The sequence below is a fragment of the Ambystoma mexicanum genome, chromosome 4q, assembly GCF_040938575.1.
Source record: "Ambystoma mexicanum isolate Mex_15411 chromosome 4q, UKY_AmexF1_1, whole genome shotgun sequence".
In the NCBI taxonomy this organism is placed as follows: Eukaryota; Metazoa; Chordata; class Amphibia; order Caudata; family Ambystomatidae; genus Ambystoma; species Ambystoma mexicanum.
The window spans coordinates 620,296,253-620,319,504 of record NC_090928.1 but is presented as its reverse complement, the minus strand read 5'-3'; positions in this window follow the sequence as shown (position 1 = coordinate 620,319,504).

Genomic DNA, 23,252 nt, shown 5'->3' with positions numbered 1-23,252 from the left:
GACACACAACCGAAACCCCCTCTTCTTTGAGCAGAACGCTGTTCTTTTATTTGTTCAGTATTTTAATATTGTGCATTTGGAAGCCTGAGTTTTTCAAATTTTGGGAATTCAGACCAGTTTGTTTTGAAGGTAGTTGATTGTAACGTTTGTGCAAAGTTCTAAAACGCCCCATGCACATCCGTATTAATCAACAGGGACTACAATGGGCCATAGACGTCATTACTCCTTTACGAGCCAAGCATCCCGCAAAGTATCCCCTAACTCAGTAAACATTCTGACCACTAACTTGCAATCCTGAACCAAAAGAGCTAGTCAAAAAAGTTTGAGGTGAAGGAATTATAATGACGTGTTTAGCTGTGATAATATTGTTCGAAAGAATTCTTGCTAGGGAAGGCATGGCTGTCTTTCTAACTTCGGCCAGTAGATGAGGCTGTAGGCAAGGAAATGAAATTGTACGTACGGAACTTCTCTGATATTTATTATGCGGAATTGTGGCGTTTAAGGTAAGGTTTACTCGAAATGCCGCGGAGAGAGAAGAAGGGCCGTTTATGCGTTTGGGTATGAACTCAGTTGCAGCAAATCTGTGTTTCTCCGAGGTTATGTTTAAACAGTTTGCACGTCTTTCGCATTCAGGGCCGAATAGTGTTACCATGTTTAGGTTTTAGGATTTGCGGACCCTCGCAATGCGTTCTGCACAGAACGACCCGATTGATAGTCGTTACAAGACCCATTATTTATTCACTCATGTATTCATGCTGTAAAGCGACAAACCTATTATCTGTCGTCCTCTTTGCACCACATAATGTTTCATTGTCACAATTACACATTTTATACAAGCAAATATAGTGGCGACTGCTAAGTGAATTGGGGAGATGGGGACAGCTATTTTCAAAGAATTGTCTCAAGCAAACATATTGTGGGCATAAACATATCGTTTATGAGATTTGGGTGGGTGGGATATGACCCTGAGAAAACGTTTTTTTTTAAAACTGTTCAACTGGTGCATTGTACAGCACGAATTACACAAACAAATTGGATAAAAACAGCCATACAATTTGCATTTTCAGTCTGGCTGTTCCCAAAGGAAAATCAGGACTTTCTCAATGATATGTGTTAGCGTTGACGTGTAAAACACATGTTCATGCCCGCAGACCCCCACAAACTATATACCAGCACTGCCAAGTACAATACATGTTCAAGCTGGAAGTGCCTAATAATATTTGCAAAGACTGCACTGTTGAACTTATTTCCATACTGCTATTGCGAAACAATATAATCACTGTTACCCACTGTAACACATTTTCAGGCTGCCTGTGGCTAACACATGCCCATATTGCCACTGTAAAATATGTTCATGCGGCCTGTTCCCAATATATTCCAGCATGCTGCAGTACAAATACAGGTTCACACTCACTGTGCCTAATATATGACAGAATGTCAGATCACATTTCCATGCTGGCTTTGCGATTGATTGACCCAATGAAGGCACATGGAGTGAGAAAACTGGTAAAAAGTTACAGGCTTCAAATGCTCGTGAGGAACCATGCTTTGTAGCTTGCGGCAAATACGTCTTCCCCACTGCCACTCCTGTAATCTTCCTTCTACAGCTGGAAAGTTCCTATGTATATGAAACAAGCAGCTGTCATTCTACTCTTTAAGAGGCCCACAGCTTGCCCTGATAACATATCTAGTTATAGACCACTTTCAATCCTCCACTGCCTAAGCACAATACTGGAAAGTGAAGTGGCATACCAACATCAAGGCCATGTGGAACAATGTAAGCTTTTACATGACCGCTAATTAGGCCATAGGTCCATGAGAGGAATGGAACGTTCTTTGGCAAACTTAAGACCAGGCTTTTGAGTGACCCCTGGTTAAGGGACATGAGGTGGTCATTATTCTCCTTGACCTGTCCAGGGCCTATGGTACAGTAGGTCATGTCACATAACGAAAAAGACTAACAGAATGGACAGGCATTTCTGGTCTAGCGCTTGAAAGGGTTCAATCCTAAAAGGTCCTCCATTGTGTTCACCAAGGCTCTCCTCTACTCTCTAAAATATATATTCACCACCTTACTCAACACATTGAAAGTTAAGGCTAGGCTACCAAGTGTATGCGTAGGATCCACAAATTCATCTACGCCTGGAAAGGTGAAGGGAATTAGTGTAACATCACAAAATGCACAAGAAGACATCTTCCAGTGGGGGAGGGAGCGCTTCTTCCGCCTCAGTGGATCTAGATCCCAAATTCTCATTCTGAGACACGTAGCCAACAATAGTCTCCTTTCTGGTTTGCTGAATTCACTGGACAATACCCTTACACCATACAAAAAGGTACACAATTTGGGAGTCATCTGTCGGGGGGGAAATTCTCCCAGGGTCGGCTGGGCCGTCCGCGGACCTCCGGGCAGGGAGGCCCCATCTTGCTAACAGTGTACGCTATACAATCTTAGATCTTTACCTGGCCCCGTAATTTTGGGGACTCGCGATTGTCCGCTAAGGAAAAATAGTAAAATATAGCATTTGCATTTGTATACTCTTTTCTTTCTTTTCTTCCTTTACCGAACACCTTTACGGCCCCCTGCGGCCAGGGCGCACGTAGCCCCCTGCGGCTGCGTGCCCCGTGTGACGTTCTTGTACAGCCGTCCCACTTTCTTATACCCCTCCTCCTCTTTTTCCACTTGCCGTGGCCGGCTTTCTCCGTGTGCAGTCCTCCTTTTCACCCTCCCCCGATCTACTCGTTACCGTTTATCTCCGTCTCCACTCCCTTACCATAATTCTCTTCCCCACCACTCTCCGAAAGAAAAAATGCCTCGTGTTCGAGATGTCCTATGAAAGCCCTACTGGTGACGTCACCGATCTCCTCCAAAACTACAGGTAAGTTCTTCACATGTTTTTAAATGTTCAAAATACGCTTGTAATCTACCCCCGTTAACCCCAAAGCTGTCTTCCTGTCACGCCTGAAACAAGGTAATCAACAAAATAATCGGACTGCGCACACTGCGTCGCCTCGCGTGTGATACGCCCCTCGACAGGAGGGCTTAACCAGCCAATTATCTTCCGTATTAGGCAACCAGCTAGCTACCGCCTACAGGGAAACGTCATCTATCTATCGAGTTTCCTGCTCGATCAATAGGGATCCTCATCTACTCATTGATCAATAATCACCAAATCGTAGGAAACCGCACACACACACACCCTTACACGTGGTCGCGACCTAGGCCAATCAGTGTCTACGGGCGGCCGCACGTGATGTTTTCGTGCTCCGCCCCCTCCTCTTCCGTAATTTAGCGGACTGCTCTCGCACTTGTCCAGCTACCATTCACTTCACCGTCAACACTAATTTATCAAACCTTCGCCGCGCACCTGTGTAACACCTCCCTCCTCCCGTATCCTATTCCTCCCCCCTCCCTCACAATTTCACATTGCTTTTTGGGCGTGGCATACTCACCAAGTTCTCTTGATGCGGGGCCGCTCGACTGCGTGCACCCCTCCAAGCGGGTCGCCACCTCCCCTTGTCTGGACCACGTCTGGACACTCGCCAACCGATGGCGGGATACTTCTCAACCGGCTCCCGAAGGCCAATATCCGGATTGCACTGTCCGGTCGTCTCGCAGTTCCGCCATGGTCCTGTAGTCCTCAAAAGGGGGCAGCGGCAGAGGGGGCCGCGCCGCCGGGCCTCCTCGCAACGGGAGCACTCGGAAAGATAAAATAAAAGCAGATCTTAAACAGATCTCAGCGGTGCCTCCAACTTGTCGGGGGGGGAAATTCTCCCGAGGTCGGCTGGGCCGTCCCCGGACCTCCGGGCAGGGAGGCCCCAAATCCTCCCGTGTATCCCAAAAATGAGTATGAGGCACACGCAAGAAGCAAGGTGATTCTGCTATTTATTAAACAAAACGGCAGGGATGGGTCAAGGATCATACACGTCCGTCCTGACACTCTCTCTCTCTCCGTGGGGCTCGCAGGCCCTTTTTACCTTAGTATGACGCGCTACTTGCGTCACCTGGGAAAGTTAGCAAAAAACCTATCGCCACTCTGGATTGGTTCCTCGAGTGGTAAGGTTAGTATAGCATACCTATAGAGAACGTTGTTAGTGGTTGAGGGTCAGTCAGGTGGTATACTTGGGTTGTCCTTTCAATTAGATACATGAAAATTGTTACATGAAGACCCCTGAGGATTGGCTAATGTTAATGGCATCAGTGATAAGAGCCCCATGTTCTGATTGGTCCACTCGCGAGCCCCCCAGTCTGGGACCATCGCTGTTCCCAGCTCGCGGTGCACCTGTCATTTGCAACAATGAATAACTATGGGTATGTGCAGACAATGCAAGGATTTGTTCATATGCTGGAGGGCAGACTACTCCCACTGCTGCAGATGTCCATTGAGTCGCTTAATTGTTGCTGCCTGTGTCTAAAAACGTGGTATCCAGGCGCCTCCTTCCTCCTGGGCCTGGCACCCTGTCAGGTTCGGCTTGGTCACGTGAGGAGAGACCGTGGTTGAGGCAGAATTCTGCACATTTAATATTGCATCTTCCACTGTGTGTCTGGCTTAGTTTGCAGGTGTAACCTTGGCTTCGGCTTGTGGCATGCGAGTTTGCAACATTGTGCCCTTGACTGTCTGTTCTCACCGGGCTCGTTCTGCAGGGTCAGCAATTGTACTCTTGCTCGTTCAATGTTCATGGAGGCTCTTGCTTGCGGCCTACTTGGGCCTGGTGCATAGGTGGGGACGTTTGATGCACGGCGCTTTAGGTTATGGTATCATATTGCTTTATCCCCAGTATCATGTCTTTGTTATATTTCTCATTGCAATGCATGGGGTAGGAGAAGCGTCAGCAAGCATTTTAGATGTGTTCGTTGTGCGTCTTGCGTTTCTGCATTTTGAAAAACCTATGTGAAAAATAATAAAGATGCGCGTCAGTGGGTGTGTCCGTCACCTACGTCATAGCACTGAATGTGCTCTTCGTGTGGATTGGTGTGGGAGTGTCCAGTGTGCATGTTTGCACGGGTGTGCTGACCGTTGGCTAGGTCGTCATGGCATCTCTGACGATGTGTTCATTTACTGTTGAATGGTTCAGTCGAGTTCATCCATGCCACAGGTACTGTTGAATGGTTCAGTCAAGTTCATCCATGCCGCAGGTGTCGGCATGGGCAGGGCAGGCTGGTGGGCAGGCTGGTGGGCACATCTGTATGTTCCTGTACCAGGGTATTTGGTCGTCTGGTAGATAAGCAAACTCCTTTTGTGGCGGGTGTCTGGGCCGCGATCCTCTAGGCCAGGGGCGTGAGGGGATTGGTGGGAGCCTTTTGTTCCATTCTCCCACTTCACATCTTTGACACAAAGCTCTCCATCACACTTCAAAAAAATCCACTAGTCAAGGGAGCCAATTGTCAACTTTCAATGCTTTGAGAAATCTTGCCTCTCATTCAAACAAGTCCCTGTGGTGAACTGACCAGATCCCTGGTGATGGCACAGGTGGACTGCCTCAAGGTGATGTAGCCTAATCTCCCCAAAAGTGTAAATCGACAGCCAGAACTCAGGGAGCACAACATCCAAAGGCCAGATTCCCTCGCAACCTGAAAACACGTTATCATATTGAACACGCGATAAAAGCCCTTAAAGGGCTTCCCGCAGTGGCCAGAATAAAGTTCAGCATTCTTTGAGCAAAGGACCAAAAGAGCTACAGAAATTGAGCCCATACTATAATCTGGCCAAAAGCTCTGGTTCCCAAATAACAAACCACCAGGCAGCGAACATGAGAAAGAGAAAGACAAGGCAGCAAAACAATGGGAGTGCAGGGCCCAAAATGTTTGAACAATATCATTCTGGCCTTGAGCAATTTATTGAGTTCGCTTTCTTTCAGAATGAATCCTAAAATCCGGAACATTTGGCTGCATAATGTCTTGCTACTGTGGTGAGCCGGGAAACCAAACGGCCGCACTCTAACCACCTTTTCACTGAATCGGCTGTCTGCCTCTCCATCCACTGGTCTTACTCCCCTCTCGCCCATTTACTGTTAGCCAGTCACCTATAGTCTCCCTCCCATTTCTCTCCCGTCCCTGCACATTATCACCTGCATTAGTATGCCAATCTCCCATGTATGTAAGCGTTCCCTTTGCACTGCTTTCAGTGAGCCACCACTTTCCTAACTTTGACTTATTTCTCCATTGACAATGGGTCTCTTTTATGCGCTTGCGCGTAGCTGCTCTCTTCTAGGGATGGAGTGCCATGCCATTCCTCCCGAGGCCAGCTCTCGTGGCTGTCTCCCGGCTCCAGGGTATGTGATTCAGGCCACTTGAAACTTATAAATGTTCTTTTTATTATTATAATAGAGCAAAAAGACTTTTAAAAAAAGTAAAATAATCCTAAAAATAAAAATAAACAATATACTTTACATTGCATTATAGATTTCATCTCCATAGATACAATTCTATCAATACAATTCAGTCCTCAAAATATAACATAATAATTTACAACCTTAATACTAATCACATTAGGGAATCGGCGCCTATACATTCTCTGTTGACCAGGCAAAGTGTCCATACCAACAATCCACTGTCTTTAGAGGGCATGGTATATGTCCCGTTAAACGATGCCATGGGCTATCTTACTAAGAGCAGCAGGCCCAGCCTTAGCGGATAGCCAGAGTGTGGTGAGATGATAGATCAATAGATGGTCATTTTCTTCAAAGAGCTCATGCCAGATACTTGGGGGAGCAAGAGCGAGATGTCCTCCCTGCCGGCCGCTCTCAAGGCTCGCCTCCTGAAAAGCCGCACAATCACAAAGTCATTGTCAAGAAGCCTCCTCATAATTGAGGCCACATGCTCTACAAGTACTTTGGGTGCTAAAGCCTCGATCCAATAGTGTACCGACCACATTAAACTTGCGCCTCACATATTCATTTCTTAAATAAGAGTTAGTAAAGGCACGTAGGATCCAGGAACAAAGAAACCATGAATGTGGTCACCACTGTTATTCTTTGTGGATAGGTCTATCCAGTCTTGTTCACATTTAAGATGCGTAAGATTAACTTTTATTAATGTCTTACATTTCCCCACAGGCAGCTGGGCAGCTTGTACACCAAAAGTGTGCTCCCAGTTAGTGCCATTTGATATTATATCTGTACAAGTTGTTGGCTTCCCATACAAAGCACGTTATTTGGCTTTGCATGCAAGAAGACACTGCCAGGGTTTAGCGCCCAGATTGAGAAGGTTCCAAAAGCACTTAGCATGCTGAACACTAATCATGATCTGAGTCGATTTGATATGGAACTCATTAAATGGAAATTCTAGCTGGTAGATGCCATAGTTCCTTGATGGAGCGACTTTCCAAGTGCCGTAATGCTACGATAGGTTATTTATAACAGGCTTAATACCCAGAGGTTTCTAAGCTCGAACCCGGGCATCGAACCTGTGTTGCTCCGTGTAGTCTTGCTTCCAAGGCGAGCATGTTGCCCCTGAGCTATCCTCCCGAGACCAGCTATGGCTCTCTTACTCTCGCATTCTACAGCCCCATAGGTTAACTTAGGTATTATTTTCATCCATACACTTTGAGCAATGCAGCAAGGGAAAGACCAGTGTCTCATGTCCCGAAGCGCTTCATTGCACCAATATGTTGTCAGCATCAAGCTGTTCCAAATGGTGCTCCCAGCTCAGGCTGGGGTCCATCCTGACTCCCAAGTACTTGTAGTGATCCCGGGAGGATAGCTCAGCGGCAACGTGCTCGCCTTGGAAACAAGACGACATGAAGCAACACAGGTTAGTTCCCTGGGTCCGTGCTTAGAAAACCCTGGGTATATAAATACGAAACTAAGAGACATATTCCTGTAACAGCGCCTCGATGCCCCCAGGCTGTGTGAGATCTTTAAAAATCCAAATAAAATTTTTAAAAAATAGTTATATTTTTCTACTTGTTCAAGCAGGGTACCCTGCAACCGCCATATATATATTTCGTGAAATGTAGACTTTTTGCATCATTGTTTTAGTTTTGGCGATGTTAATGCAAAGATTGTGTGAGACTGAAAATTCAGATAATTGGTTGAGCAACCCTGGGAAACCCAAAGGGGTAATAAGGTTATGGAGGCTAAGCTCATCTGCGTAGCCAAGCCAAGTGAATTGCACGTCTCTCAATTTAGGCGGGCAACCCGCCGCCAGGTATTTAGATAAGTCTGCCAAGTAGAGATTAAATAGCAGGGGTGCTAACATGCACCCCAGCTTCAGCCCTGTTGCAGTCTTGCTATTATCACCCTTCAGATCTAGATGAACAGTGACTGAGGGATCTGTGTAAAGTTTGCGGATCATTGATAGAACCCCTCTGGGATGCCCCCAGCCCCTCATTTTCTGCAGAGTGTCACACGATTAACCGAATGCAGCACTGAAATCCACATAGGCTACACACACCGGTTGCTGTCTGAGCCTCCATGCACTCTCAGTAACGGTTCTTAGTACCACAATATTATATGTAGTGGAGCACTTTTCACGAAAGCCATACTGGTTAGGGGGAAGTATCTGGTAAATGCCTACCCAACGTAACACTTTGGCAGCGATCTCCGCCGGCGCGTCCAGCACTGCTAAAATGCAATAGCTGTTAGGACTATTTGTTGGACCTCCCTAATACACAGAAACGATTATACTCTGTGTCCAGGTGCAAGGCAACTTGGCAGTAGTACTGATAGATTTTTTAAAAAAAGGTGCAGAACAACACCCCATTTGTCTGGGTGTAACTTCTTTAGAGAGTTACACATCCCATTGGGTTCAGGAGCTCTCGATTCCAGTCCTTTATAAATAATGCTAGATTTTGTGTTCAAGTATGCACTGCCAAGTAGCCTCACCATCTTCGCAAGACTCTCTTCTTCGAGGTGACTCCCAAGGTATTAAGGATAAGTTATTCCCACCCACTCTTAGAAGCAATTATAATCAAATCAGGGTTAAAATGTATCAACCACCTTCCAAAAAGCTCCGCCCGGCCCGTCCAGCATTGCTAAAATGCAATAGCACATCCGTTTTACCCACAATGTCTATGAGGATCCTGCATCGATTTAATTGTACACCCTTCTGATAGGTGCGGAAGCAGTACTGGTAACTGCGTTTCAGGAGATTACAGTCTGTCTTGATCAGTGCGAAATCCACGCTATTCAAAATTGCCTGTCTGAGTTCCCTTCTGAGAGCACGTTGGCGTTCACGATGAGCTTATCATGGCAATGTTTGTGAGGTTTGCCTCGATGAAGTGGACTGTACAAGCTCTTGAAACAGAATTACAAGTGGGAATTGCACATCTTGCAACAGCAGACTATGGATTGATAGCTGCCCCTGTACTTAGTCCAGGCTAATAAAAGAGAGTCTACATTCTGACGTGAGCGCAGGTGAACTCGTAGAAACCCATCAAGCCCCACTTGTACCAATACATTGCCTGCTGCATCTGAAGAATAGTTATCCGCTTGCTCCATCTCGGCAGGATTCCATACTATATGGAACGAGGACACATACGCACCGACCAGAGAAGCTAAGGTAAGACTTTGCAGGACGTTCCCGCTGTGGATCAGACCAACACTGTTAGATATGGAGCAGCACGCGAAAACAGGTGCGCAATTAGAAAGAACCTGCTAGCATTAGCCCACGGCAAACACTCGTACTTCCTCGCCCACTCTTTATATAAACAAGAAACAAGATACTCAAACAAATGCACGGAGAAGAGGAACGCCACGAAGAATTCTTATTTATTTTAAGAAAATAAAAAAAACATATTCAACCGTAAACTCTCGCCCGCATCTAACGCACGCAGGTTTTAAAAATACTCACCATTATGTTAAAAGAAGATTCCAGGAACTGGCTTAGCCTAAGCATTGCGTTTAAGCAGAGAGCACACACTGACAGGTCTATTAAACAAATGAGATTTTTCTATAGGACTACTGGGATCCAACCCATGACTGACAAGCTGAAAAATGAGCATATGCATTACACAAGACTGGGTAAGCAGAATGAGTTTTTGTTTACAAAACAGGTGATGCAAAACACTTTTGCAGGTATTGAAGTTACATCAATAAGAGCTGAAATGAATGAACTGATATTTTCTTTTGTTTTTTCTCTTTCTTTTTTGAATACCACATTACCCCTCCCACAATGGCCTACCTTCTCTTCTTTTGTGTATTATTATATGGGGTTGTGCACAATGTTTTTCTTGTTTTGAATGTTTTCATGCAATGACTGTTGAAAATTGCGCAGAAATGTCCCATTTAATTTTAAAACAATTTCTTTTCATATATACGATTTCTCCATGTTCAAATTTTATTTTTATTACTTTCAAATGTTTGTATATAGCCCTGATTTGAAAAAGACGAAAGTACAGTCGAAACACGTGTTATCACAAAGGGCACGCAGTGACATAAAAATACTGAATTATCATAAAAAGGAGGCTATTGTCGTTCTTTTTTGGAGTTATGGGCGCATGAGCGTATTTCAGTGTTACTCCAAAAATACAGTTTCTTATCCGAACGGAGTAGAGGAGCCAAGGACTCCGTTGTTACCCAGCTGATGCAACCTTGATTTACACATTATTCCAAGAATGCAAGAGGGCGCTGAGCTCTACAAAAAGGTACCCGACAACAGGTTCCTCACAAGGGCTAAAAGTTCCATACTATATGGTTGTCCCCAGTGTTGGTATCCAGCTCAACAATTCCCTGATCAACTAAAGGTGCAATACCAGCCACTTTGCCCCGATGCACATGGTTGCTTTCTTCCCGACTTAAAATTGCGAAGTCAATGATCAAAGGATAATAATGAGATTGAATAAAGATCCAATATCGACACACTGCAGGCTGAGACCCTCATGTAACCTTCCGGGCCTCTGACTCTCTGTTCAACATTTTAAGGCCATGCATATTCATGAATGTATACCACTAAAGTCCTTTGGCACTATAGGTTTGTTCCTTCAATATTGCATTGGGGATCTCTAGGGCAATTTCTGCACCGTCTTAAAAATGTGATGGCATCTTTGCATGAAAGTCACCCAGTAGAAGTACTGGTAAAGAGGGTGATCTGAGTGACTCTTCCAGGAGAGGTGTAAGTGTATCCATAATTACTTGGGTACTTCCCACTTGAGTGGCCAGGGTTTCTATATGATTACAACCAGCTAGTATCAATGATTTAGTAGTCCATGTCTCCTAAAGTGGCACAACCACAAACATGTCCATGGTTTCCCAAAGGCCATTGTTATCTAAGTAATGTTCATGGCCTCTGGTATTCCAGGAGAGCACTAAATTACTAGGGCTATGGTCTATTGATAATTCTCGGTTGGAGAACCCAGCCGAACAAGACCAGTCAGTCTCCTCGTTATCCACCTGAGTCACGACTTTTGCCGTATTATCATAAGTTCTTCTGATCCCCTGATATCGTTTACTTCAACCGTTAACAGATCTCTGGTCCCCTGATGAGTAGCATTGTGCCAGAGACTATCTTTAGTAGTAAGCTGAATATTAGGTCGCCCCTGCTTGAAGCCACTACACTCGTATCCCAATAAAACAAAAATCATTAGCATACTATAAGATGTCCTCCTCACTGATTGATAATACAAATAGACTCTAGTACCCACCCTGGGTTCATCCTCTAGTTGGTCAACAATCCTAATGTCTTCAGTTGTGACCATACGTAGAGAATGAATGTGGTGCTGGAGACTAACGGCCCGATTCACAGAAGTGTTTTATAATCGCAAAACCCCATTGAAAATTGCTCTGTGAATAAGGGCCTAATTAACAGGCTACGATTAAGTATGCAAGAGTCAGAGTTGCAAAAGTGGTTTGTAATAATATACCACAGTCTGGATCAAGGAAGTTGTTATGGGCCATCCTACCATCATTTTTTGAGGGAATATTTCTTTGCAGAATCACGCTGAGTATTTACAATGATATTGTTTTTGTGGACTAATGCCTCATGGTGCTCAGGCCCGGATAATAGTGGACCAAACTACCGAAGGATTGTGGGTCTATTTGTGTTAGAAAGACTGTAATTGGTGTTGGGCGACAACGTGCCCACATTTATAATGACTCCCCCAAACTAGACGGAACGAGGGATTAATAGTTTGATTGGTACAAAGCAAACGGTCCAACCCATTTAAGTTAAGTGATTCATATTGTTGGGGGGTGGAGGGGCGTTCTGTTTAGTAGTGGACTGTGCAGTTTGCCAATAGTTTCTAATATCGTTCTTTCGCCTAAGAAGTAGCTTTCTTACGGCACTCCATATCGAGAATCAAATCAGTAGAGTGGTTACCCAAATTCCACTTGCACGCCTCAGATTTACTGGCCTTGTCATATAAACAGTGAATACATTCTTCCTCATGGCTTTAGGCTTCTCAATGATGCAAAACTGTCCTTCTTTATCAGTTATTAGTTAAGTTCCAATATAGTCTGAAATAATTACTTCTTTTGACCCTTAGTTCACTTTCCGAGGTCTGTAACCAATATTTTATCTGGCTTTGCCTTGAGTATCGCCACAAAGGTCTTGTCGCTTTGCAATTTAGCAGACCATTATTTATAACCATATCCAAAGTATCACCACTGATAATAGCAGTAGGATGGGGCACAGCAACAAAAGAATTCGCCACTTACTGTGGCATACAGTCTGGGAAGGCTTGGCGGGCATCCTCACAAGTGATAATCTCCTGAATAAGACATGCCACTTTTGAGATAAAAGGTTTTATAACTAAGTGGCGAGTGATTCCTTTCAAAATATCAGAATGGGGCTTAACTTCCTTGTAGATGTGTTCGCAATGTTTCACAAATGAGGTGCAAAGAAAATCAAGGGCCTGCAGCTTTACCATAGATGATACAGAGTTATGGAAAAACGAATTAACAATGGGCCCCAAATTAGATTCTGATACATCCCCGGGAACCTCCACAGGTGGTTTAGTAGGTGAATTATCTGTGGACTCAGAGGCTAAAGGAAGTACTAACTAGGCCACCTCCTCGCTCATTCCAACACCAAATTGTGCCAAGGTCAAGATTTCAAGCAATTCAAGCAAGGGTTCCCTAATTGTACAGTTAAGCTGTTGGAATTGAAATAATATTATGCCTCCGATCGCAGTAATTGAATGTGTATTGGCCTACGCCAAGTTGTCTAAAATATCATGTAAATAGATTCCGCGACAAGGTCTTGACCTTAACGAAAAGTTATGTAAATCGCCATCTTGGATTTAGCTGCCATTTTAGGTTCTCTTGTAATGTGGAAGTCATCCTGAACATCAAAATGGAGGCTGAATGACATTCTGAGTGAGATTCTGGCCGTTGTGACCTCCGCACACACATGCCTGCAGGCCACTTGTCGGGGTCACGAACTGAGACCTTGTCCTACCACTGACCTATGTGTAAATGAACAACTGTATCAGCGGAACTGATCAAAATGCATACATTATAGGATTGACCTGGCAAGGAACCCTAGGCCTGGTCCCAAGAATGGTTAACCCGCGAGGGGGTTGGCCAAGGGCTGGATAAAGGATATAAAAACCCAAGTATTCCAATGTACGGTCTCTCTACTAATGCATCAAACCCTCGTTGAAGTTCGTTACGTTACTCTGAGAGCCGAATAGCTATCCGTTTGTCAATTGACTTTGGGAACTGTTGTAGCTTTTAAATAAAGCACTTGTATGTCCTTTGTAACCTGTGTTGGTGTGTTTCTTTTGGGCTTCCCAGCCTCATATCAATTTTTATGTTTTCACAGATGGCGCCCGAATAGGGACCCTCAAGATTGATGCCAGATCATTGAAGGTTGACGCAGACTATCGAACCGGGATTGGACGGTGTGATTCTGCGGGCCCGACTGAACAAGACGTGATACCTCGGCAGCGCTGCACGATCCGATCCTTGGACGATAGTCGTGTGGTCTGACACGGCATCTTGACGAGGGTCCATTTTTGAGGCGGGCAGATTTGTCAAAACCACCAAACACAAGGTAAAATTTGTTAGGTAAGTTCTTTGATAAACTGTACGGTCCTCCTTAGGTTTGGTCAGGTGTAGTCGTGACCCGGCTCTTAATTTAACCCTGACAATTTGAATTTGGCGTATTGTATCTGCAGACACAATTATTGACCAGGTAATACCAATTTTTTGTGAAATGCCTGGGAAATTGTCTAGCTGCTTTAGGGCTCTGTTCCACAGCGATCGACAATCTTTGGAATTTAGCCGCCCGGCACCACAGGAGGGGTCGCCGGCATGTACTATGTACTGTAAGTATGGCATTGGTAGTATAGTATTTAATGATATTTGGCACAGACAGACCAGACATGCCTCCGAATTTCAGTGGCCAATCAATGGCAGTTTTGAGATCTCCCGTATTGAATACCTAGAATGGGTCTTGCCAAAAAAGAAGGCTACACCTGCAGCCTTTGATGTTTTACAGAATTGGAAAAAAGAAGCGTTACAGCAGCTTAAAAGTAGGGATAAACATGCACGCCGTCATAAAACAAATGCCGAAAAAGCGTTGTTATATGATAAAGAAAAACATTCAGAATCAGTTAAAAATATGGATAGGGCTTTTTCACTTGGAATCCAGAAAATGTACCCCTCTAAAGATTTTCATGTTTCCGAAGAATTTATCGAAAAATTGTTAAACGAACGCAGGCCTGGTGCCTCTGCGCCACCTCCGTATGATCCTTTCTTGGGCGCTCTGCCCATTCCTGCTGTTGTTCCTGCTGTTATTCCTGCTCCCCCTGTACAACCTATTGTTCCTATTCCTCTAGTTGTTGTTCCTCCACCTATCGCACCGCCCCTTCCTCCTGCGCCGATAGTTGCACCTTTATAAAATTTACCTGCAACTCCGCTCCCGAGTGGCCCCGTATTGACTGAAGTTGATCAAGGTGCAGGATCAAAGATCGTCACTCGTAATACTGTTTCTGCAGATACGAAACAGGAATTGTTTGCATGGGCTAAGCACTGTATGGAGAAAGGTGATCAAGTTAATGTTTTTTCCACATTATCTAATTTGAACAGTTTTCCCGAGAAAAATGTTTTTATCGAAGGTTTGGGGACTCATTTATGTGTGATGTGGGGTAGATTACAAAATTCTGATCTTCCACAAGGGGTGAGTGATCTAAATGCTTTGGCACTTTCGAGGGACACAGAGCAGAAAGTATATAGTCATGTTGAAAAATTGTTTGAGTATAGGAAGGACTTTGAAAAGTCACGAGATGAGGATGACGAAGACGATAGTAAGTATGTACAGAAACGGTTCCTTCCGTGTCATAGATCGGCACCTGAGGAAGTACGAATTTGTACCAAAGATGCGATTCGATGGATCTCGGATTCATCGATTCCGCCAGATGAAGTATATGACACGTATAGTCAGCATACAGTAGAAATGCAAAGAAAGGTAATTCAGGTAATGGTACAGTACCTGCAAGAAGAATGTGTAAGAAAGAAGGTTAGTTGCCCCATAGAATTGTTGGGGATTTGTAAAAGGGCTTTTTCGCCCGACACTTCTTCGGCTGCCTTAGCGCTCGACCTGGCTCTGTTGCTTAGTAAGCGGTCGGAGGTACCTATATATCAGTTGCCTATGAGAGAGGTTCCTCCGACCTTTGTCCCAAAGGTTGAGATTCCCGCCAACGCTGGGACTGGTGCACCCGCTGTGGATATCTCTGCACATTATGTATCGCAATTCGTTCACGTCCCGTTTTCACGACAGGAAGTGAACACTATTAGACAATCAGTTCCCGATACTAGGAAAAACCCGACGGGGTTTTACAAAGAGATAGAGTCCTTCTTGCAGTCCCCTGTGTCACCTTAAGTGATATTGACTTGCTATTCCCTGTACTCCTACCCGTAGATGTATGGAAGCAGGTTCGGACAATAGACGATGAGCCAGGGTTGGGAGATACGTGGGCTAATATGATTAGGATTGATCGGGAAAGACCAGCAGGTGAGAAACCACCACAGGTAATACTTACTTTGCCTGATAGAATTGTCGCAAAATTAAAAACTATAATTCCAGAGAAAAGAATTATTTGGGACAAGCTTACGGCCTGTGTTCAAGGGAAAACTGAAGGCGCCACCGAATTCTTTAACAGATTCGAGCAGGTATTTTCTGACTTCAGTGGGCAGGATTTGGGTACAGACTCTGGGAAAAGGTTGTTTGTGGACAAATTTGTACGTGGATTGTTGCCCGACATCCAGTCACAGATTATGTCCTCTGAGAGCGCTTGGCAGGCAAAATCTCAATCTGAGGTTTTGCACATGGCTTGGTATTATGAGAACCGTGTTAATAATGAGAAGGAGAAAATAGAAAAGAGGAAAGGAGATTTGAAAACCAAAGTATTATTAAAACAAATTGTTATAAACCCCAGAGGAGGCACGACACAGACCAGAGGTCAGTATGTCCCAAAAGGAAATGCTCCTTTGGGTCCTGTGAATATTAATCAATGTGCTTATTGCCGCCAGGAAGGTCATTGGCGAGCACAGTGCCCCGTCCTTCGACAAAGGTCAAACAGTGCGTTTGGGAGTATGGGTAGACGACCCAGGGGCCGCGCTGGAGCAGGGGGCCCTGATAGAGGTCAGTTTTTGCAAGATCCTCAGCAACCTTTTTCACGGGAAAATCAGACCTCGAGTGTAGACTCGAGGAACATATTTGATCACCCTTCTGCTGCCTACCTTTCTGAAGAGCTTCCTTCCGACGATACTCTATTTCATTAGGACTGCCCGAAGCAGGGTTTGGAACCTTCACCTATTACCGTTAATCAGAAAGGCCCCTACATTGAATTATTAGTAGGGAATAGGAAACACCAGTTTTTGATAGACACTGGAGCACAGAAGTGCTCCATTGATCATTCTCGGGTTCCAAACATTCCACTGTCAGGGCAAACAAATGTTTCCGTAGGGTTTTCTGGTATACCAATTGTCTGTCCGGTTTCTTCACCAGTGTCTGTTTCTTTGGGTCCCTTTACGGACCATTGCCCTTTTCTTCTCACTTCGAACTGTGGAGAGAATTTGCTGGGGTTGAATTTGTTAAAGAAATTGAATGCAGTAATTCATTGTTCCTCTGATGGAGTACGGCTGACTGTTTCACCACAGCAACTTCCTAATTCTCAGTTTCTGATTCGACCTTTACCTCCCGAGTTTAGTATTGCCCCTTAATGTTTATGGGCGGTTGACGACAATGATGTCGGGGTACTGCAGATTGAGCCCGTTAAGATAGTTTTGAAACATGGAGTTAAACTACCACACATTCCGCAGTATAAAATATCAGTTGAGGGCAAGCGTGCTTTGAAATGCATTGTCTCCGATTTTGTGCATCGTGGGGTGAACAAGGAGATTACAGGTAGTTTGTGTAACAGTCCGATCTTGCCTGTATATAAGAAAGGTGACAATGCAATCCCATACCGGTTCATAATTGATCTTCGTGCTATTAACAGAGTTGTCGCCCCACAATTTCCAATCGTGACTGATGTAACAACGATATTGACAATGATCCCTGCTACGGCTACGCACTTCTGCATTCTGGATTTAAAAAATGCTTTCTTTGGTATCCCTATACATAAGGAAAGTAGATATTTGTTTGCGTTCACCTTGGGGGGACGCTCATTTACATTTACTAGGGCACCTCAAGGGTATACTGAAAGTCCAAGCATTTATAGTAGAGCTTTGAAAGAGCAGCTCGACACCCTTGAATTGCCACCTACTTGTACACTGCTTCATTATGTTGATGATTTGCTTTTGGCTGCAGACTGTGAAAGTGCTTGTAAAGAAGGCACTGTACTGTTGCTTGTTCATCTAGCTAAAAATGGTCATAAAGCTTCGCTCAAAAAATGTCAATATTGTTGTCAGGAGGTCGCCTATTTAGGCTACCTCCTGTCAAAGGAAGGGAGAAGATTGACACCTGAAAGAATAAAACACATTTCTGGCATGTCTGTTCCAAATACACAGAAGGAAGTCAGAGCCTTAATAGGTATGGCTTCTTACTGTAGGTTGTGGATCCCGAACTTTTCGCTAGTGATAAAACCGATGTTGGCTTTGACGAAGAAGGGCATTTCTCTGCCACTGCCATGGAAATCGGAACATCAACGATCATTTGAGCTTCTCAAAACCGCGTTATGCTCTGCACCGGTTCTGGGTACTCCAAATTATGACAAGGCCTTTGTGTTGTTTGTGCATGAATGTGATGGATGTGCTTTGGCTGTGTTAACACAGGAACACGGAGGGAAGAATAGGCCGTGCGGCTACTACTCCTCCGCCCTTGATCCTGTCGCATGCGCTTTGCCAAGATGTTTGCGAGCTGTCGCTGCTGCTGCCGCGTCTGTAAAAGAGAGTGAGGGAATGGTCCTCGCCCATGATTTGATTTTGATGGTACCTCACTCTGTAGATATCCTATTGAACAAAACCCAAACGCAACACCTCACCTCTGCACGGTTAACAAGGTATGAATTAATTCTCTTTGCCCCTCACATTCAAATTAAGAGGTGTTGTGTTCTTAATCCGGCTGAACTCTTACCTTTCCCGCAAAACACTGTTTGCGGTGACGAAGAATTACATGATTGCCTGTATACCACTGAACAAGAAACGAAGGGCAGGATAGATCTTATAGATACTCCTTTGGACAATGCAGAAGGGGAGCTGTTTTGTGATGGCCCCTGCTTCAAACTTTCAGATGGTACATCTGCAGCTGCTTACGCAGTTACTACATTGAGTAAAGTTGTTGAAACTAAGAGAATTTTGCATAACTCCGCGCAGGCCACAGAGATTATAGCATTGACCCGAGCTTGTGAACTCTCTGAAGGGCGTATAGTAAATATATATACTGATAGCCAGTACGCCTTTGGGGTGGCTCACAACTTTGGGAGGCTCTGGTCGGAAAGAGGGTTCCTGACCTCACATGGGACCAAGATTCAGCATGGCCCCTTGATAGTGCAATTGCTCTCGGCACTCTCACTCCCTAGGCAGTTAGTGATCATGAAATGTACAGCACACCGTAAGGTCATAAATGATGTGGGAAAAGGGAACACCTTTGCGGACCTGATAGCCAGGCAAACGGACACAGACCTTAGCACAGACATGTAAGCGCTAAGGGAAACAAAAGATGCCTATGTAATGGATGAAGGTATTGGGTCTGTGCGGGATGTTCAAACTGATGCCACAACAGAAGAATCTAAAAGGTGGGCCGAAGGAATGGGGAAACTAGATGATGATGGGTGTTGGGTGGATACATCTGAAGGAACATTGTTGCTCCCTGATTCATATGTACTGGCAATGGTTACGATGGCACACGGTCCTACACATGTGGTGCTCAGCAGATCACGAAAATGTTAGAACAAGTTTGGGTGAATAACAAGATTCCGGAGACTGCAAAACATCATGTTCGGAATTGCATGATCTGCTTACAGCACAATGTGGGTAAGGGGACAGTAACTCCAAGGGGAAGTTTTGGGCCCCCTTCTGTTCCCTTCGAGGTCATTCACTTTGATTTTATTGAGATGGAACGGTGTAACAATCTGAAATATGTTCTTGTAATTATTTGTGCCTTTAGTAAATGGGTCGAGGCTTTCCCCGTTAAAGATGCTACCGCCATGACCACTCAAAGATTATCGTAAAAGAATTCTTTCCTCGATTTGGGCTCCCAAGGGTAATTTGGTCAGACGATGGTCCTCATTTTGTCGCAGCAGTAATTTTGCAGATATGCACAGCACTACATATTGAGAAACGATTTCACTCAGCAAGACATCCTCAAAGTGCTGGGTTGGTGGAAAGACATAATGGTATCTTAAAGAATAAGCTTGCAAAAACATGTGCTAATACCAAACTGAAATGGCCAGATGCTTTACCTATTGTATTATTGGCTATGCGTACCACACCTCAAACTAAGACTGGGCTTTCTCCATTTGAGGTAGTGATGGGGAGACCTGCTAACATTTGGGGTCTCCCAAAACCTAAAGCCCTGAGAGAGGTGGAAAATGTATTGCTTGCAGACTACTGTAACCAGTTAACTAAAAACCTGTATTTCATTTATCACCAGGTGTATTCGGCTTTACCTGTACGGTTCACGGGCCCAGGACACGATATACAGCCTGGAAGTTGGGTCCTAGTGAAGGCCTACGAAAGGTCTTCCTGTCTCGCTCCTTGTTGGAAGGGACCCTACCAGGTGCTGTTGGTCACTCGGACAGCAGTGCGGGTGACTGGGAAGAAACACTGGATCCACGCAACGCATGTCAAGAAACTTCCTCACCCGACGCCACACGTTACAGAAGAAGCAGAACACCTCGCTGATGCTACAGTCTCTGATTTTGGAGTAGCAAACAGCGCTGTGAGTGCGTCGGAGAATTTCTCTGAGCCCGTGGAGCTTGGGGAACAGCCCATTTCGTCTCCGCACTCTTTTGAAAAATCACTTCCGGAAAACACTGTTTCAAGTTCTGCGACTTCCGTCGCCTCCGATACGTCGCTTCCCTCAGGAAGTGACGACATCTTATTCTCGGATCAAACAATCTTGGGTACCACCAGGTACAACCTTCGACAAAGAAAATAGAACTACGGCACGGGTTTCCCGTGCATTTGGAAAAGAGAAGTGATCGAAAGTTTTCTTTTGTATAAGAAAGTTTCTGTTGAACAAAAGGAAAAAAAAGGGATTCTGCTGGCTAGGGTTGGGAAGGACTAAGAAATCGCGCGACCGTAGCGTCGCCAGCAACGAACATTGGGGTTGTCGATTGAGGAACTACAATGCCTGCCACCTCCTCTGCTGCTCCTCGCACTGGACTTGTGAATAAGGGGGTGACCAACTTGGACAATGAACAATGTGCCTGGGCCCCGAAAACGTACTGCTGTGTTCTGATAATGATAATTGTTATTTTTGCAATTACTGCTGTAGGACTCTGGTACTTTGAGGAAATCTATCCTCTAAAACCTTTACTACCGACCGAGATTGTACCAACTGCTTTGACTTCCTCTGTACACCTTCACACTCTGTGCCCTAGAGACTCCCAACATAGACAAAAGTATCATAATAACACTCTAATGATAGTAATGAATGCAACGCATGCCATTTTTAATAAGAGTAATTGTTGGATTTGCACTCATTTACCGCAACATGGGAACAAGGGACTAGGATGGTATATTCACCCTTTACCTTTAACGACTGCTTGCTATGCCTCTCTTAGAGCACTATTCTTTGGCCGTTGGAATGATAGCATCTCAGGGAACTTTGATGGAACTAATTTGAATGATTTCGAGAAACGTGAATTAACTCCCCTGGGATGCTCGCTTTTTGCAAATAGAAGTAAACCTAATGTCGCTTCTATTAGGCCGTCTGATAAACTGTATCTTCCTTTTCAAACTTTAATTTCCTTTAAAATGGCTCCGATAGGCAATAAGGACGCCGTGCCTCCTTCTTACTCTATAAATCATAGCCCTGACTCAGTCCCCTTTTGTGTACAAAGAAATGGCACTCGGCCAATGGGAGATTTTGAAGGTTGTATGAACATTGTAAATTTGACTGGAGAAAACAGGCCTCTGTATGTAGGGGGGCCTGTTTATTTTGTTTGTGGTAGTTTAGCATTTCCCTGGTTGCCCAAGGACTGGCAGGGAACCTGTTATTTAGGAATCCTGTTACCCGGGGTATTTGTAGCTAGTACATTGGAGGTTTCTAGGGCTCGCCCACGGCGGGACAAGAACGGAGATACCCCTGGGCAAGTATTGGGAGATATAGCAAAATCAGTTGTGCCCTTTTGGGGACAAATAACAAACTCTGAGAACATTAGGGGATTAGCAAGGGTACTGGAGAGAACGATCAACCGGACCACGGACATACTCTACAATATGACACTAGAACAAAAAGCAATAAGATTGGTAGCACTCCAAAATCGGATGGCATTAGATGTCATTCTGGCAGAACGAGGTGGAGTATGCAAATTGGTGGGGTCCGCTTGCTGTGTTTTCGTACCAGATTCCTCGCCGACAATTTTTAAAGCAATACAGAACTTGCATATCCTTAGTTCTGAAGTACATATCCCTGTAGGAGATTGGAATCTTAGCACCTGGTTCTGGGATTCTTTACGATCTTGGGGTTGGAAGGTGCTTTCTGTTATTCTGGTTATTTTGGGGATCCTGCTATTCCTTTGTTGCTGTTTTCAATGTCTTCCGAGTATATGTGGAATGCTAGGGGGATGTTGTGCCCAAGCAGTGAGCACAATAGGGCATAGAATATATGCCCCAGATACAGCATCCAAAGCGTTTGTGTTACAAGAGGTTCTGATGAACGACATAATGGCTATAGATATAACAGACAATGATTCGGGATGTATGGATGACAATACATGGAGTTATTTGCAAAAGTATTAGAAATTATATTAGCACTTGGCATAGGCCAAAAGGAGGGTCTGTTGCAATTGAAATAATATTATGCCTCCTATCGCAGTAATTGAATGTGTATTGGCCTACGCCAAGTTGTCTAAAATATCATGTAAATAGATTCTGCGGCAAGGTCTTGACCTTAACGAAAAGTTATGTAAATCGCCATCTTGGATTTAGCCGCCATTTTAGGTTCTCTTGTAATGTGGAAGTCACCCTGAACATCAAAATGGAGGCTGAATGACATTCTGAGTGAGATTCTGGCCGTTGTGACCTCCGCACACACAAATAATTAATATGCCTGCAGGCCACTTGTCGGGGTCGCGAACTGAGACCTTGTCCTACCACTGACCTATGTGTAAATGAACAACTGTATCAGCGGAACTGATCAAAATGCATACATTATAGGATTGACCTGGCAAGGAACCCTAGGCCTGTTCCCAAGAATGGTTAACCCACGAGGGGGTTGGCCAAGGGCTGGATAAAGGATATAAAAACCCAAGTATTCCAATGTACGGTCTCTCTACTAATGCATCGAACCCTCGTTGAAGTTCGTTACGTTACTCTGAGAGCCGAATAGCTATCCATTTGTCAATTGACTTTGGGAACTGTTGTAGCTTTTAAATAAAGCACTTGTATGTCCTTTGTAACCTGTGTTGGTGTGTTTCTTTTGGGCTTCCCAGCCTCATATCAATTTTTATGTTTTCACAAAGCAAGGAGGACAGGGGAGTGTGAAGAAAACTAGACTCATAGGGCCTCATTACACGGTAGGTGGTGAGGGTTTAGCGGTACCGGTAAAGGCACCGGTACCGGTAAACCCTTACCACCTTACTATGAGGTCCCTTTGCGGGACCTGACCTTAACGGCTGGTGTAGACCGGCCGTTAAAGTTGGGACCCGCAAAGGGACCTTGGTGCTAACTACGGTACCGCAATTTGCAGTACCGTAATTAGC